The sequence below is a fragment of the Pygoscelis adeliae genome, unplaced genomic scaffold (assembly GCF_000699105.1).
Source record: "Pygoscelis adeliae isolate BGI_AS28 unplaced genomic scaffold, ASM69910v1 Scaffold227, whole genome shotgun sequence".
NCBI classification, from domain to species: domain Eukaryota; kingdom Metazoa; phylum Chordata; class Aves; order Sphenisciformes; family Spheniscidae; genus Pygoscelis; species Pygoscelis adeliae.
In genome coordinates this window covers 71,986-90,291 of record NW_008825100.1, presented here as the reverse complement: position 1 = coordinate 90,291, position 18,306 = coordinate 71,986, and positions in this window count along the sequence as shown.

Sequence of the window (18,306 nt, the reverse complement as noted above, 5' to 3'; positions counted from 1 at the left end):
TAGGGAAAATTTACCTCTCTTTTCTTTCTTCCATTTTTTTCCCCCATATCCCAAAGTCAGCCTGACAACATGATAAGATCAGAATATTTTTAGGCAAAAATCTAGTGCTTGTTATTTAGTGGTTGCAGATTCATTTTGGCAAATACAACTTGTTGCATATGTTCCTAACGCAGCCAGCACATCTCTCACTATGCCAGAATCTGTACAATTGTATACTGATGATAACTCAGCATGATGCCTTACATGTGGTAGGACACTGATTATTCTAGAAAATATCCAGCAAAGGGGCAGGGCAAATCTGTAGGACTTAAATGAAATATGAATTATTGAAATGTGCAGCTGAAGATTTCTCAGCCAAAGTCTTCTACTTTGATTTAGTAAAGCTATTACTAGACCTATTTCCAAATATAATATTATTACTAACACAGCTGGGAGACATTGGAATGACAAGGGCTCGGTAGGGGCAAGCAGGGGAAAGGAAGTCATCTCATAAGAGGTTTCTGGCTTTCAAAATATATTTTGTTTGGGGAAAAAGAAATACTTTTAGGGAGCTCTGCCCCAAAACACAGAAAGCTGAGCATTGAAGATGAATTCTGAGGTGGGGGTAAGTGGTTCAAGCACAAGCTGCTGAACTGACACAAGACTTGAACCAAGTTGTTCCTTGCCAACAAGGGAAAATATTTCTAACATTGAACACAGATGAGGAAATCTGGGCATCTGCAGTTTTTTCCTAACTTTGTTACAGACTTGCATACAAAGAATGTTTCTGAAAATATTAGTTAAGCTCTATTTCCAATTATTTCATTCATTAAGCCTGGTCTTCAGTTGCCTTTTGTAGAACTTGAGTTCTGTGATCAAATGTTTTCAGACATCCACATGTAAAAAGACTATACACTGACAGAACTCAAATCTGTTTTGATTTGATATGTAACACCATATTCCCAATCAGCACTAGAGCACCAGATTTTAGTAAGCGTATGGCTGGTGGCATTAAGCCAGTGGAAACAGCTTTGATTTTTTAGCATTCAGGTCCAACAGGAGGAGGTGGTCTTTCACACAACACATAGACAAACCACACTCCTTGCCACAGGAGCCTGGATATGCTGCAAGTTTTGCTCAAAAAGCAACTGGACCAATCCACAGAAGAGAAATCCACCCAGCATGTTGACCCTGGCCCAGGAAATCCCTGAAACGCAATTTGCTGGAGGCTGGAAGTACTCTGGGGATTTGCCACAGCAGTCTTGCCATGTTCCTACACTTCTCCCTGGGCACCAGCTATTTGCCATTGCCAGAAACTGATGCTGGCCTGGATGGACCTTTGGTCTGGCTTGGTGTAAAAGATGCCAGCTGCCCCACATCTGTGGAAAAGTATTTCTTGCAAGGAGCAACGCACACCAAATATCCTTTCCACAGCTGGAGCAAGATGAACATTGTGGATCTCTTCACCTTTTTGGAGAGGGGTACTGTGCATGCACAACTGCAGAGTAACCATAGAAACAGAGACACATGAAGAGATATTGAAGCCAACGTTGCGAGTGGAATGAGAAGTGGCAAGAGACAAAGACGGGCTTTCATTTATCACAAGAACTAAGGGGTCTTTCATCCCCTTATTAGCTGCCATCTCTTGCCTCCCAGCTGAAGCTCTTGTTGCTCTTGCCAGCGTGACACCATGGCTGCTCTACAGCTTCTCCTCCCCAAGTCTCAGCTGTAGCTTATTAACCTATTCATCCAAGGATTCTGGTGATGAGCAGCTTGGGAGTGTGTTCCCAAATGCTGTCCCCAGCGTTTCTCGTGTCTGCCTCCGTATCCCCTACTTCTCTGTGAGCCGTATGTACTAAAGGTGTGTCCTGTCACATAAGCCAATGTGAGACCAGGGGGCTGCTCCCCTGCCCTGCGTGACACTGACAGAAGGGTCCCAACTGCATGGCTCATCCCCACTGCATGGTGGCTCCAGGTAACTCTGGCCCAGTAGGGACCATTTGTGCTGTTTTTACCAATGTTATAATGAAATCTGGAGGCAATTCTGTGAGTCTCTGCAGGGGCCTTCATACCACTCACGGACCTTTCCTCTTCTCATTCACTCTTCTTATCAACTTCAACTGAAATTGCCAAGCATATTTTGCATGAATCCAAGGGGAACATCTCCATGGTACACCATAAGGAGGAGTGCTGATACAGACATCAAACCACTTCTGGACAACCTGCAGTTGCCCCCAAGGCCTCCAGAACTGGAGGCAGGCCCATCTCGTAGTCTTTCACCTTTTCAAAGCAAAATATTGTAAGCCAGAGAAGTGTGAGAGGACTTGCCAGAGGTAAGAACCTGAGACATGGGAGCACAGGGAATTGCTTGCATCTTGAAAGATAAGTATTTTACAGGGCTGAGGAGACATGTAAAGAAGCAGTGTATCAGGACTTAGTCTTGCAGTAATACAGGTGGCCTCGAGGCCAGCGGGGTTTATGTCATTTGGCCTCATGAACATGAATGAAAAGACTAAAGTAAACCTTGGGCATGTGCGTAGGATGGCACCGAGTATTTTTGCCAGTTCCTTTTTTTTCTTATTACTTTCTGTTGATGCTTAACGCCCTTTATTTAATTACCTAAACCCCACAGTTGTTATCTGGTGAAATCATGCGCTGTCAACTCCATTTATTCAGAAAGCTCTTAGTAATTGCCAGCTGATTCTATAGTAGTTTGTAAATTGTCTGTGTGGAAGGAGGGTAGTTATACCTGAGCCATAGGGTCTGCCTTTTTGAGGAGGAGATCTTGTTTATCGTCATATGACCTTCTTGTTCTGGTTTGATTGAGCGCTGCTGTACTCAGGCGAACACCTGGCAAAGACAAAAAGCAGGACTGAATTCTGTCCAAATCTGTCTACAGTGAATAGTCTCCATTTCTGACACACTTGTTAGTGGAACTCACTGGTCAGAAACTGCCTTGAGGGACATGATATAAAGACCTTGTAGAATGTTTTTCTTTCCCAGAAAAGGAAAATGTGCTAATTGTAACTGTCGTTGTTTTACACAACATTAAAATGATCACAAAAGTAACTAGTATTTATAAATTTTAAATGACAAAAGCAGGTGGATTTCAAATAAAGCACATCAAAGTTCATGCCCCCCAGATGATAAAAGACCTCAAGTTGGGACTTCCTTACATCATTCCTGGGTTCATCTTGAGCAAAAAAGCACGTATATCTCCTGCACATTGTCAGTATCATCCTGACAGAGCACTCTCTGCTTTAGATAGTTTTTGTAAATATCACTAGAAAAAAGCCTGTTGGAACTCACTGACTGACAACTGTGTGTATTGTAGCAGCCCGACTGATCAAGATCTTCTGGGTTCTTATATTTAAGCCAAAATAATGTGCTCTTCATTTTTAAGAGTTGATCTCCATTTTGAAAAATAATCTGATTATCTGTTTTGTCCTCTTGGACAGTAGCATCTTCCTCAACCCATCAAAATCTGGACTGAAAACCACTGGAAAAGGTTCCCATTCACATAGGTGGGTATTGGACAACTGCTGGGCTCTGCCAGTGGCATTGGCATATGAAAAAGTGCATTGCAACAAATTTGTTCAGTTAGAGGCAAGATGAGCCAAGAGACATCCTAAGCAAGTTTCACAACACTTCTGCAATTTTAGCATAAGATTTTTCAGCCCCATCATCAGGCTGCTACAGCAACTTCTAATACCACTGTGGCTTCTACTTGACAGTTTGACAAGGTAAGCTAGATGGCGATGCCCGAACCGCAGGTTTGAGGCGGATTAAAACACCTGATGGCTGGAGGGAACACTCTTGCTGACCTCAGATTTAGTACATGAAGCATCAGCTCACCTTGTTGCAAACATGATCCTTTAAATCACTGGTGTTAGTTCACATGCCCCTGAGGAGACACGATGTCATCTATGCAGTGTTAAAATAGGATGTTCTGAGGTATTTTACTTTACTATAGAAGCATATTCTATAAACATTACTTATAAAATAAATCTGCATTGATTTAATTGTGCTAAATCATGTGAGATTAATTTTTGACCCGTGACTTTGGGTTTTGTCAAGTTTTAACATAAATTTGCAACCAGAAGCTGAGCCTCTTGTGTTTCCAGGCAGATTTTTACAATCCTCCTTCCCACCCCTGTCTTGTTAATAACCAGCTAATGAACTGACAGCTACTGTACTTATGTAAATGAGGAGGCTGCTCCTCAAAAAAATATTAAATTAGCCTTTCCAATCCAATAGCTCATTGCTTTCCTCGTCTGGTTATAGATAGAGAATATGCATCTGCATCCTTTGTTTGCTAAAGGAGCAAAGCCAGACAGATGTACACATGTTAGGAGAATGTATTGCGCTATAGGTGACTCTGATAGAGGTTCAGATATAGAACATCTGAATCCTCATGGCAAATCATAACGATTGTGTATGTAATAATTATGACCTTTTAAGTGATTTGTGTTTCTCAAATGTATAAAAAAATACAGCCTAAACTGGAATAGAGCCTGTAAAGTGCATATTAATCCTTACAGTCAGTCTTTCAGGCTCTATTGTTGTTTAGAATATAGTCTTTATATATGTAAGTATACGTGCATGTACGTATGTCCATGTAGACTTCTGTATGAGAATAAATTGTAAAGGTTAAAATTAAGTTTTGGTAAAGTCTGTTGTAACTTCTGTATCCATTTTTCTGCACCTCACTTCACATAAAATGTGGACTAGCTGTAAGCTAGGGAACAGAAACAAAAATGACTGACATGTTAGAAAACATGACCTAAAAATGCATCATAGAAAGATAAATGTGAATTGTGGCTGGTTAGCTTAAAGATGAGAAAATATCAGGGGATGTGATAATAGTCTTCAAGGACTTACAAGGTTATTGGAAAAAGGAAGGAAATCACCCATCTGCAGCAGCAACAGACCCAAATTCCTGCTTGAAAGTTTGGTTAAACACAGGGAAAAACTCCAATAATAAGAGTGCTGAAGCACTGCAGTGGAGGAAAGTTGTGGATGAAAGTTATGGAGTGCCGGTGTTGGAGGTCTTTAAGAGCTATTTAGCTACCATATATAAAATATGACATAGTTATACCCTATCTCGCTAGTGGTCTGGAATAGATGAGATAGACTCAAACTTTTTGTCTGACACTGTATTATGAAGATTTATTACTTAATGAAGATTTCTGTTATATTAGGTAATGATTTGTAAAGTGTATTAGGACTACTGGATGGAAAATATTACTGCAACTTCATAATAGGACTTGGACACTTCAGGCTTTTATCTTCCCTTTTTGTCTTTTTCTCCCTGCTATTAGCTGATACACCTACCTTTGTGCTGTTTATTTGTTTGTTCTTACAGATTTCTGTTCCACCAGTCTCCCTTCTCTCTAACGGCAAGCTATTTCACTGTGAAACAGGACAGCCCGCTGTTTTAGACATCAAAGCATATTGTCCCTATTATCGCAAGAGTTTGTTAACCTTTATGCCACAGTGGGAATTATTGATAGAAATGTCAAAAAAATTAGTCTTCTCGACTCCTCAGAGGTACGATTCCTTTATTGTGGATGTCTTTTATTCCCCCCATTTGTGTGCTGGAGATGGTGACACCCTTCTGTCCGCACCTGACCGTGCACTGATAGGAGATGGAGAGGCTCTGGAGGGGCGTGCAGTGGTCTTCTGGGGGTTGCTCACGCCATCCATCACCTCAAGTCTGCAAAAACTTCTCTCTGACTCCTGGCAGACGCAGAATGCTAGAGTACCTAATTATGAGATCAAATGGGATGAGCTGAAGACAGCTTTTTTCTTTTTCTACAATAGTGTCTGATAATTCTGGCTCAAACCCCCTGTAAGCTTCGTCTCTATCTTATTTCCTCTAATCATGCCCCTAGTAAGGGAATAAAGACAATGACAGTGAATTAATGATAACAAGATGCTCTGTGTTACTATGAATGAAGTGCTTGTCTCTAGTTTATCTCTGCCACGAGGGCACACATTTGTATATTTGTAACATCTCATCTTCAGACAATTTGACCTATTCATATTCAGTTAAAGTATCTGTGATTTGAATTTGTGTTATTAATCATATCACTCAGCTAGAAACTGCTGTGATTTGTCCTTTTTCATATATAATGGGATCAGCATTTATTATTCATCACTCAGTTGTCTTTTATTTTAGCTTAACTTTAGTCTAATGTTTTGCTGTGGGGTTTTTTTTTCATTATTTTCTTCTGTCCTTATTTTATTCTTGTTTCCCAATAAGGAGTTAATAGATAAACCTTTCTCATTTGAAGCACATGTGTTCATGGCATATAAACTAAAATAAAAATAGAACAAGTTGTGATACATAATTTTTGGTAACTAATTCTATTGTGCAGAGGACTGAGGTTTTTATTTCAATAATCTTAATAGAAGGTTCTAGTCACATTTTGTTTGTATAATATTTTAATTTCATTTTGTATAATAATTCTCCATTTTATCTAATGCATTTTTTTTCTATTTATATATTCATTTTTATTTTGGTGTCCATAGAGCTTAGTGATATAAAACTTAACAGAATCAGAATCAAAACTCACTGTACGCTTTCCTATTATTAACATTTTTGGATTGGGCACATGCTCTCTCCCAGAAAACTGTTCCAAATGTTCATTTCCTTTTTGTCAGCATATATGCATATAGTATTATTTTATAACCAAAGCTTTTTGCACATCTGAGGCAAGATCCAGAACTCATTAATGTCTTACCTGACTTCAGGGACTTTAAATTAAACTAGTAGCAGAAGGAATTATTTCAAGATCTTGTCGTGATATCCCCTGTCAGCTACACCACTAAAAACTGCTTCTTATTCTACAAAGAACACAGAAATGGTATTTTAATCATCTTTGCTCAAAGCAAAGAACTGGAGTTGAAGTTCAGCAGTGCTTATAAAACTTGTTTCAGAACTAACAAAGAGTTTTCAATTAAAAATTATAACAGATATAGCAGAAAATTAACTAGTGGAGTTGCACTCTGTGAATGACGAAGACATCTTTGAAAAATTACTTCAAGGCAGATGGTGTCTATTTATCAGGTTCCTGAAGAGTTTCTGACTTTTTTTTTTTTTTAGGTCTTAAAATTGTCGTGGTATTTTGTTGGAGGTTGGAGTTGCAAGGATTAAAGTGGTTTTTGGTTTTTTGCATGTGCTCTTCATTCTGTATATTTTATCTTGGAAAAGTTTGATCAGGTTCCACCCAAGTAGGTAGTAGTTACGGTGTGGAAAGGAAGTTATGGAGGGGCATGAGGGGGAGCGACTGGGTGCAATGAGATATCTAGGAACATGCTCATTTAGGCATGTCACTAAACTTAGGTAAATTTATGGCTGAGTCTGATGAGTTACAAGCTATATGCACAAATACAGATATGTCTACGTAAAACTTTAAATACAGAAATGACATTCAAAATAATGTAAGCGTGTAAAAATATGCAAGGCTGTGAGAAATATCATATTTAAGATGGAGATGATGTGACTCTTAAAACATTTGCTGTACCTTTGGTTGTCAGAGAACATGGTTCCAGAAACCATTCACAAAGATTATTCTATCTTTTAAGAAGTCCTAATAACTAGCAAACTGTTAATCCTTAAATTATGTATATACGTTTATAATTCACTGAAACATTAAAATTCTGACTTAGTTAACTGGCACAAGATTTCCTCCTAGGAAATATTTTTTCCAATATAGCCATTTTAATTAAGTTCTTAATGTTACCTGTTTAGATAATTTTACTTATAAGACTCACATATAGGCCAAAAGGAGCTTGACTGCCATCTTTTTAAAACTGTCAGTAACTTATCAGGTAGAAATCTGTTTCTGATTCCTTATGCCTATACTGTTCTGACTCACAGTATTCCTTATGCCTACTACTCACGCATTCCTTATGCCTACTATTCTGACTCACAGTATATTTTACATTACACCATAGGGGATAGTTACGTTTTTATAGGTAAAATAGAACTGCCACAACAGAAAAAAACAGTGATTCGTATAGTCTGCAATTTTGACTGCAGCAGAGCCCATCTAAGGGGTAGGTTCCTAGATATGGTTGCTAATATCTTCCTCATATTTTTTTAATGATAAAACATACATTCCTACTCTGATTCCTGCCATTCTCTATAAAAAAAAAAAAAAAAAACCAACACTAAATAAGAGTGTCTGAAGATTAAACTTATGATACTGTTTTTCCAAAGAAAATATTTCATTGATTTAACTCCATATTTTGTACTGGCAAACTATACAGTCTTTCTACATGCGGTGCTATAAGATGACAGCTTATGAATTTGCAAAAGCAGTTCAGGCTGCTGAGCTACACAGACTTTTTTATGTCATTTTTCTTTTCAGATATTCACCACCCTCATATTATCTGTCAAAAATAATACTAAACTTCAGTCCTGAAATTCAGTAGAGGAAGAGAAATTCTGAATAAATTAAACTTTTTCTTCCACAGATCTTGATCCAAAGTCATTGGGTAAAGGGAGATAAGCAGAAGACATCTGCAAATTTTGCTGTCTCTTATTTTCTCCCTTTTGTGCAAATTATTAAGAACTATATGAAAGAGTAATGGATGCATTACCAAACCTTGATCAGTTCACTGTTAACCTTTGTTATACTGAGACTGAATATTTATTCCTAATAGCTGGTCCCTATCTCTTATCTTGTTTTTCATCTGCAGTGGGAATTAACCTCCTTTCCATGAACTCTTTTGTTATGAGCTTTCCATGATAGTCTTTTATGGCTGCTAGAACCTATTCCATCTTTCTTTCTTCTTCTGTACTGTCCCAAGGTCCTCTGTGAACTACCACCAAATTATATTTCTATAGATGTAGGTATCTATACCTCTTACTTATCTATACCCCTTGGCCAGCACTTGCAGAAAGTCAGTTCCACTCCTCATTGGCTGGCTTGGATGCACGTGCTTTCTCACCAACCCCATGGTGTGGCTTTATCTCAGACAAGGTGCTAATTTGAACCTCTCCTGTTCGCTCAGCTTCGCTTTACATGAAACTTGTCAGGATATTATATCTTCAAACCCTGTCAAATGTAGTTGAGAGTGATTCAGAACTGGCCACATAACACAGTTGCATAAGTCTCATTTACGTAGGAACTGTCTTAGGTTTGATAAAAAAAAAAATCACACCTTTAAAAATGAGTCAATAGATTTAAGCTAGGCTCACTACTTCTTCTGTTACTTGCAATCATAACTTTCATCTGTATGCACAGCACAATACCAAGCCGTTTCTAAAGTGTAAACTTGCTTTGTACAAGGTATTAAAAAGTGTTTTTCAATGGGAAGCTATTTTAAATTTAAGAGAGAAACAGAGCCCTCCAAGGTGAGGCTTGAAGATGTGAATCAACTTACTAGCTCAGAAGTTGTAAGCAAGCCCAGGCAGTAAAAATGAAAAACTGTCTTATATCTGTGGAGAAGCGTAGGGAGGGGTTACAAAAAAGGTAGTAAATGCAGGAGGAAATGGAAGGAAAAGGAAGGAAAAGGGATGGAAATGTCTTAGACAACACACAGAAAAATAAATGGCAGACACTGGATGTGCCGAAATGTCATGAGAATGCGAAATCTACTCCTCAGACTCTGCACCCAAGTTTTCCAGTCTGTGGACTATAGTCGTAATCTCAGCCCAAACAAGAACTAAAGGCTTTTCTGTGGCTTGGTAGTCATAAATATAATCCTCCTAGCCCTTCATACCAGCATAACTTGTCTGTGCAGGATCATTTTTCCATGTATGTAGGCAAAGGACAAGCACGATTGTAAGGTTGCCTTTCATATCAGCGTCCTTTGCATGCCCTGCAGCACTTGGTGAGGATGACTCTGTGGGCAGTCCATGCCTGGCCATCTGACTCTTTCAGGTTTTGAATGAATCCATGAAGAAGTGAGAGAACAGTGAGGGACACAGAAGGCTTACTAAGAAAAATTCTATAACTTCTTATTTATTGTTGAGTTCCTGTTCACACATCACAACACAGATTCCCATAATTTATGCTGAAAAGCAGAGTGCATAATGGCCAAGTTCTGCTTGCCTTTACTTTGGGTGAAATTTATTCAGGTCATTAATCTTGTCTCTACTCAGCCATCAATTTTCATGAAGTCTGTAAAAAATTAGTTATCTTTGACACCTTTATTTTTTTCCATATATGCTCGATAATTAACAAATAGATTCAGAATTATTTGGAAGGAGAAGGATTGACAAACAGACAGGTAGATGAGCAGAGATCATAATCACAGAAATTGTATTCCCTTAGAAAATCAAGCTAAGTAAGAACTCATTGGAAAAGTTGATATCTCATTTTTGTGCATGCATGTATCTGGTTTTATGTGAGTCAGTGCTTTAATGTATGTTTTCACATTTTTAAGATGAGGCCTTTAATTTCTTTTTACCAAGTCTATAGACGATTGTCTGCATTACTTAACCACATTTCCACAGTGTTTGGAAAGCTATAGCTAAACTACATGAATGCCAGATCATTAAGAGCAAAATAAGTTTTTCATGGTTGATGTATACCAATGACTACATAAAAAGAACCAAAACAAAAATTGCTGTGTTAAAAGAGTGTTAAGGTTACAAAGTCAAACACGGAAAAGTTAGGAAACGCTACATTGATAGCTCTGTACAAGTTTAATTTGGCTCCCTTGTGCGCATGCATTATGATACAGTCTTTAATTACCTGATCGCATACTGCTTTCTCCATGGGGCTCCTACCTCATTCAGTGCACTGGATGAATGTGTCTCACTAAATGAGTAGCTATTCAGTGTTTCCTTTTATTCTCATTATTCAATGTGTAACACCATGACTTATTTACTGATCTTCTAATTCTCTTTGTAAATTCAGACTTTTTTATTTCCTCATGGCCTTTTCAGTGCCGTGCTTCATTAAAGTACCCATGTGCTTCTCGTATATCGACGCGTTTATCTTCTCAAGGCAGCTGTAAGGTGACATGAATTTGATGCAGTCTTTGAGGGGAAATGGAGGCTGCTAATTCTACTAGTATTCATTAATTTTGAGTATCTGCTTTAAGACTTCAAATCTGCATGTCCCTTTAAACTATTAAACCAATGGGATCTATTCTTCACCCTGAGTAATCCTCAATATGATATTTTGTATGAGACCTCATACCAAGGAAATAAATTAGTATCCCAGTTTTAACTAAGGTTTTAATCACCTGAAGTTATTTAAGTACTGAAATCAATGGAAGTTATCTACCATAGTGGGTTTTGGTCTGAGAATTTACCCTTGTCCTCTTGCCCTCTTAATATTTAAATCAATGGGCTCAATATTTGTACATACCAGCACCCAGCTGTGAATTGGTGGGTGCATCAACAGTGCCAGTGGAATGCCTCATGCCATCAGTGGGTCCTAAAGGGGAATTGAAGGGCAGAATTTGCCCTGTGTTCATCGTTTGCATCCTTATAGGTCCCCACCTCCAACAGGGAGCTCTGTCTGATACAGTAAGCAGCACCTCTTGGCATGACTTTAATATACTTGCTCCCCTTTAAAGCATATATGCAGTCTTGCCTCAGTCTTCCTGAGATCTCAGTGCTCTAGCTGAACATTATCCCCTTTATAGCAGCATTAGTTTGGTTATTTTTATATTGCAAATAATATCTTGTGTACGGATAGTGTCATAAGTATCATTCATCACAATTTGAGCTGGTATGCATTCCTTTTACTTTACAAATGCCTATAGGAAATATGACTCCAGTGGGTAGTTATAGGAAAAGAATTTACAACATAGTTAAACCAAAACATATAAACTCTTTTTCACTTTAAGAGAGTTTAAAGAGTGGTCATTTGGCACAATGCATATGTTATTTTATATATTTAGTATTTATAATATACTGTGTAAAAATTCTGTAGTGAACTGTACATGATTTAAAATGGCAGAGAATAACAAAATACAGGAACGTCAGTCATTCCAGGTGTATATAAAAATGGAGATACGCAAGTTTTGTCTCTGGCAAAATCTCAGCTTTGAAACTATTCAGTGCAGTCTTCTCATTGAGCAAGTTGATCTAATACACCACTTTATTTAAACTACATTTATCACTGTCTCCATTTTTTGTATAACTGTGAAATTGACTTATTTTGGCACATCCCATAATACCTGATTAACCTTCCTAAAGCAATTGTGAATGGAGATATTCAGCAGAAGTCTTCTGTGTGATTTCCCAAGCTGCTCCGTGTTCGCTGTTCTGCAGTAATGGTTTTTGTGCTGTGCGCATTTTAAGTATGGCAGCCTCCCGTACAGGCACCCCTGCTTTCTTTCTTTTCTCTCCTTCTGTTTGCTCAAATACCTTAGAATAGAGTCCAAGGCACAGTTTCCTTTCTTGAAAGCAAGGGAGGTAACAAAACCCTAATTTTAAACATCTATTTGGAAAAACAAAGCTGTGATCCTCGCATTCATGACTGGTTTTAATTCAGAGTCCTGTCAAATCACTCAGACTCTGCAGTCTAGATTTAAAGACTTAAACCTTGAAGAGTCCTTAACCTGAAGCTTTACTGGAGGGTATGTCACCAAATTTGTGTGTGACACTGTAAAACCATTTCTTTTATGTCTGTTCCCTATCTGCAAAGAGAAATAATGTTTGAGTATTTTATGGGAAATGTTTCCCTTATGACAAGGATTTTTTATATTTTAAAATTTTTTCCAAAGCAAATCAAAGGTAGAAAACTTCTTTTGAACATTTCCACGCTCTAGAGGTATAAAAAATTTTCAGACCTGGAAAAATCAAACTACTTTTTAACAGTTGTGAAGTAGCATTTTTATCTTTTATCTTTTTTTCGTTTTCTTTAATTTTTTTGAGAATACAGCACCTAAAATGTATTTGAATCTTTTAAACAAAAATTATTTCAAACAAAACCAAAACTGTTCTTTTAGAAGATGAAGTAAAAGTGGGAATTTTGGGGATTTTTGGAAAGTGAATTTTGGATACACTTTTCTTAGAAATTTAATAGTAGTTTTAATTTTTAGTAGATCTGAATTTCCCTGGAAAATGTCACCTGAAAATTTCTGGCCATCTCTCAAATGCACCCCTGTCTTGCAGAGGTTGCAACGTGATTTATCTAACATTTCTGCACCTTTGTGGAGATGTAGAGCATTGTAAAAATGATAAGTACTTCTGAAGATGGGAGTGCCTATGATGCTGTAGCAGCAGAGGGAGAGGATAGAAGTGAAGTAAACATTTCTGTTTTGCCTTCGGTTCAGTGTTTATATAGTAACCCATCAGTGAGTGAATCTCATTGTGGGGCATAAAGGTGAGAAAAGCTTCTGCCGAGGTATTCTAGCTGCTATAAATTATCGGCTGCATCAGCAAGACTAGGTTCTTTGTCAGGCAATAAACAAGAAACCTTATAAAGGATAAATGACTCGCCCGGAGAGAATACCAGGGACGTTAAGCCTGAAGGATCAACTTTGAAATTAGCTCCTATGCATTTGTGAAATAATCAGAATCGCTATGTAATGTTGCTGCTGGAACCGTTGTGAGGCAAAGAAGGAAAAGCTGAATTTTTCCTTAACCTGTGCTTGATCTACGACCTGGGATCTATGAAATTATAGGAAAAGACAAAGACCCCATCATCTTCTCTGGCTTTTCTATTTCACTTAGCAGCTGCAAGATTTGGACAGTAACAGCAGTGAATGACACAGAGATCCTTAAGATTGGCAGTGTATGAGTTTATAAAGCAGAGGAACTATGACACAATGCTGCAGCACCTTTAGAGCATGGCAGAGCGTCTGGGTTCATCCGCAGACTGTATAATACAACATATTAAATACAAATAACTTTTTTGCCAAAAATTTTCCAAATCTTGAAAGAACTTATTCTTTTTTCAGACCCTTTAGAATATTTTTCAGGTTAAATTGTGTGTTCTGCAATAAACTTATCCATCTGAAATAATGTCAGTAGAATGAGATCAACAGCACAAGATTAATGCCAGTTTCAATGACCTACTAATAGTTGGTACGTGGGTACGTTGTACCCCTGTATCTCTAAGTGTCTGATATGGTTACAGTAAGTATGATCTCGCAACCAGTGTCCCATCTAATCCTCATTATTAAGAAGGAGTCTCATGATGTTTCTGAGCATCTCCTGGGAGGAATTCAGATTATCTTCAATGCCTGCTGAAAACCCCAGGAGATAGTTACTTCTTAGCGATATCTGACACCAAAGCTGCTAAATATTGGCGGCTAACCACCAAAATTTTTTCACTGAATTTATCTTTACTTTGCTTAAAGAGCACATTTCAATACAAATTCCTTACTAAAAACAGAACTTAAGCACATGTTTAATGTTTAGAAGATGTGTGAGTTCAAGGTCTGACAATGAGGAAGGTAAATATCCAAAAAGGAGAGCTGGAAGCCTGGTGTTTGGCAAATTAATGGGGAAATTTCTAGGAGGGAAAACAGGGAGAAAGATAAATTTCCTGGTTGAATTGGAGCAGGCAACCAGCACTCTATGTTTTGACATCATAAGGCTGTCACAACTCAAGCTTATGTTAAAAAAAGAAACAAACAAACAACGAACCAAACCTCTCCTTATCTTCACAGCTCTTAGGCAAATCTACAAGCACGATCTCTACATAACTGATGCAGTAGAGCTTGCCTGAGTCTGAATACAGCCTAAAACTGTCATTCTGAAAGTCATAACCAGACCCAAAACATACTTTCTAAATCATACTGTCCTGTGCATTTACTGCCATTTATTTCATCAACTGAAGAATCAGTGGCAGGAGAAGACTGAGATAGGGTATTCCTTGCTAGGCAAAGGAGAAGTTTAAATATACAATATAGGAGTATGAAGCAAAGATGGTGGCATGTCTTAGTGTTGGAGAAATTTCCTGTAGCTTCTCTGCCTGTCTGGGAAGGGAGGTCCAAACGTTGGTCAGTGCTGCCATGGAGGGGAGGCTGTCCTCCTCCTGCTGCACCAAGGAGCCTTCTTTCCTGCATCAAGAGCAGTCTCACCTGAAAGTCTTGTCTTTCGGTGTCAAATCCAAGTGAGTAAATAATCAGAACTCACAAGAATGTGTACAGCTGGGAATATGGCAGTAGTTCATTGAATTGCAGGGTCTCGGACTTCACTGTCCTGACACTTAAAAACCTCCTGATTGTGCAAAATGTAATGCTGCATGAGAATGAATCGTTACACTAGTGATATGTTGGTGAATGTGACAGAAACAAAAGTATGGCTGATTTTCAGGGACAGTGAATGCTAACCATCTCTGTTCAGGTCATGGCTGTAGCAAACACTGATTTTTTTTCTGTCTTGTTTCCCTATTTCTTAAATCTCTGAACTCTCTCCACATAGACTACATAGTATAAACTTCCAAAGTTCATTTTAGTTTAGAGGATGCAAGAAACTACTGACCTGGTTTCGGCAGGGATAGAGTTAATTTCCTTCCTAGTAGCTGGTATAGAGCTGTGTTTTGGATCTAGGATGAGAACAAAGTTGATAACACACTGATGTTTTAGTTGTTGCTAGGTAGTGCTTACACTAGTCAAGGACTTTCCAACTTCCCATGCTCTACTGACTAAGAAGGCTGCAGGTGCATGGGGGGTTTGGAGGGGACACAGCCAGGACAGCTGACCCAAACTGGCCAAAGGGACATTCCACACCATATGACATCATGCTCAGCATATAAAGCTGGGGGAAGAAGGAGGAAGGGGGGGACGTTCGGAGTGATGGCGTTGGTCTTCCCAAGTAACCATTACACGTGAGGGAGCCCTGCTTTCTGGAGATGGCTGAACACCTGCCTGCCGATGGGAAGGAGTGAATTAATTCCTTTGTTTTGCTTTGCTTGCGTGCGCAGCTTTTGCTTTACCTGTTAAACTGTCTTTATCTCAACCCACGAGTTTTCTCACTTTTACCCTTCCGATTCTCTCCCCCATCACACTGGGGGGAGTGAGTGAGCGGCTGGGTGGTGCTTAGTTGCCAGCTGAGGTTAAACCACGACAACTACAAATAATTTTCTGTCCTAACAGAAAATGAAACATAGACAAAGAAAGGTTTCTTTTTTAGCCTCTTTCTTAATTTTCTTTTAAAAGTGCAGGATGCAAAGCAGCTGGTAGCCTCCTCTTACAATTCTGCTAAAAACAGTGCACGTCTCCAGATCTTGACCAGAAGTTTTAGCAAAACACTATCAAGTGAAATGTGTGTGGGTCACCTCCTCACTTGTTATCATAGGATGACTGGTACACTGAAGATAAGATAAAGGTGACAGGACCCCTTTAAACTAGCTTTGCCACTGGAAACGTCAAGTTCTCCATCTGGGGAGGAATAACCCTGTGTACCAGTACAGCCTGGGACCTGATAGGCTGGAAAGCAGCTTTGCAGAGAGGAAGAACCTGGGGATCCTGGTGGACACCAAGTTGACCATGAGCCGTCAGTGCACCCTCGCAGCCAGGAAGGCCAATGGCATCCTATGCTGCATTAGGCAGAGCGCTGCCAGCAGGTCAAAGGAGGTGATCCTTCCCCTCTACTCAGCAGTGGTGAGACATGTCTGGAGTGCTGTGTCTGGTTCTGCACTCCCCAGTACAAGGGAGACATGGACATATTGGAGCAAGTCCAGCCATTATGATAATTGTGGGCTTGGAACATCTGACATACAAGAAGAGGCTGAGAGAGCTGGGACTGTTCAGCCTGAAGAAGGGAAGGTTCAGAGGGATCTTATCAATGTGTATCAATACATGATGGGTGGAGTAAAGACAATGGAGTCAGACTCTTCTCAGTGATGCCCAGTGACAGAACAAGAGGCAATGGGCACAGACTGAAATACAGAAAATTCCATGTAAACGTAAGGAAAAACTTATGTGATTAAACACTGGCACAGGTTGCCCAGAGAGGCTGTAGAGTCTCCATCTTTTGAAATACTCAAAACCCAACTGGGCACGGTCCTGAGCAACCTGCTCCAGCTGACCCTGCTCTGAGCAGCAGGTTTGGACTAGACAATCTCCAGGGGTGCCTTCCAGCCTCAGCAATGCTGTCATTTGATGTTCTGCCTTTAGGAATAGGTTATAACATTCCTCCAAAAACCAAAACAATTATTTCTTCTGAATTCCATGAGTTCTTAATCTCACTCCTTGTTTACCTCCCTCCTTAAATCTTTCCCGATACCCTCAGAAATTACACGTCTGTCATATTCTTTGATAATTAGTCACTAGCGCAACATAACATCTGGTAGCTGTTGTATTTTTTGTTGGTTAAATGATCTGGGTCTAATGCTGAAACAGAAAAATGCATCTCAATAAATAAAGCCGTACAAGCACCTTGCAGGCACTATTAACTGCTTGACGCTGCTGAACTTCCTGAGCAGACCAGGTAGAATGAAGCTGGGATAATGGATTGGAGCAGCACAACAGCCACAGAGGACCAGGGGCAATCAGGATACCGAAAGGAGACTGAAATTTATTTGCATCCCTGTGCTTTTGTGCAAAAGATAGACAGAGGCCACTGCAAAGCTGATTGAAACAGTAGCCTCCTCTGCAGTACCCTTGTGAGAATAAACTTTGAATTTTTGCACCATTTTGCCATCTTTCACCTACTCCATGGTTTGCATTTGCTCAGGTTTGCTTACACTCATTTGGCTTCTCCCACTCAAAAAGCACAGCTCTTCCATAAGCAGATCTCATTTCAGAGCTCAGTCCATTCAGCTTGCTGTGGAAAAAGAAGCTCTGGAAAAATAATTTTCTGAGCCAAATTCAGCTGTGATATTATAGCAAGTTGACATAAATGATCATAAAATGTTGATACTTGTACGTCCAGGACATTATGTTGCAAGGCTGCTTTGTGTAGAAGGAATAACTGGAAAGCACAGAGTAGCTGAAACTACCTAAAAGATGATTTCTTTGTTATCTCCCACCTTCCAGTCAGAAAATTTATGGTTAGAATGCACCTCATTATGAATGTATTGTTATCATTGCTTTGTAAAGCCACAGCGTCTCTATCTAAAGCCTGCCTTATCTCTTGCTGACCTCTGAAGCTATAAAGACAAGTGTTGTGTTATTTAGTGCAGGAGATGTCTTATCTTTGTAACCAGCACATTTTCAGAGCAAAGTCAGCTTCTTATTGTTTGTATTCCACCGTGGAAAAGTTTATTTAAAACAGAAAGGATTCTGATCACTGCAGTGTCTGGTATGGTTACACTGCCGTTCGCTCCCTGTATTTAATGTAATTATTTTGGACATAACACACTTGCATAAGGCAAAATCCACAGCTTGTATTCAGTTTTTACAGTCTACAAGTTCTCCATGATTAGAAAAGGATCTTTGATTTTTGTTTATATGTAG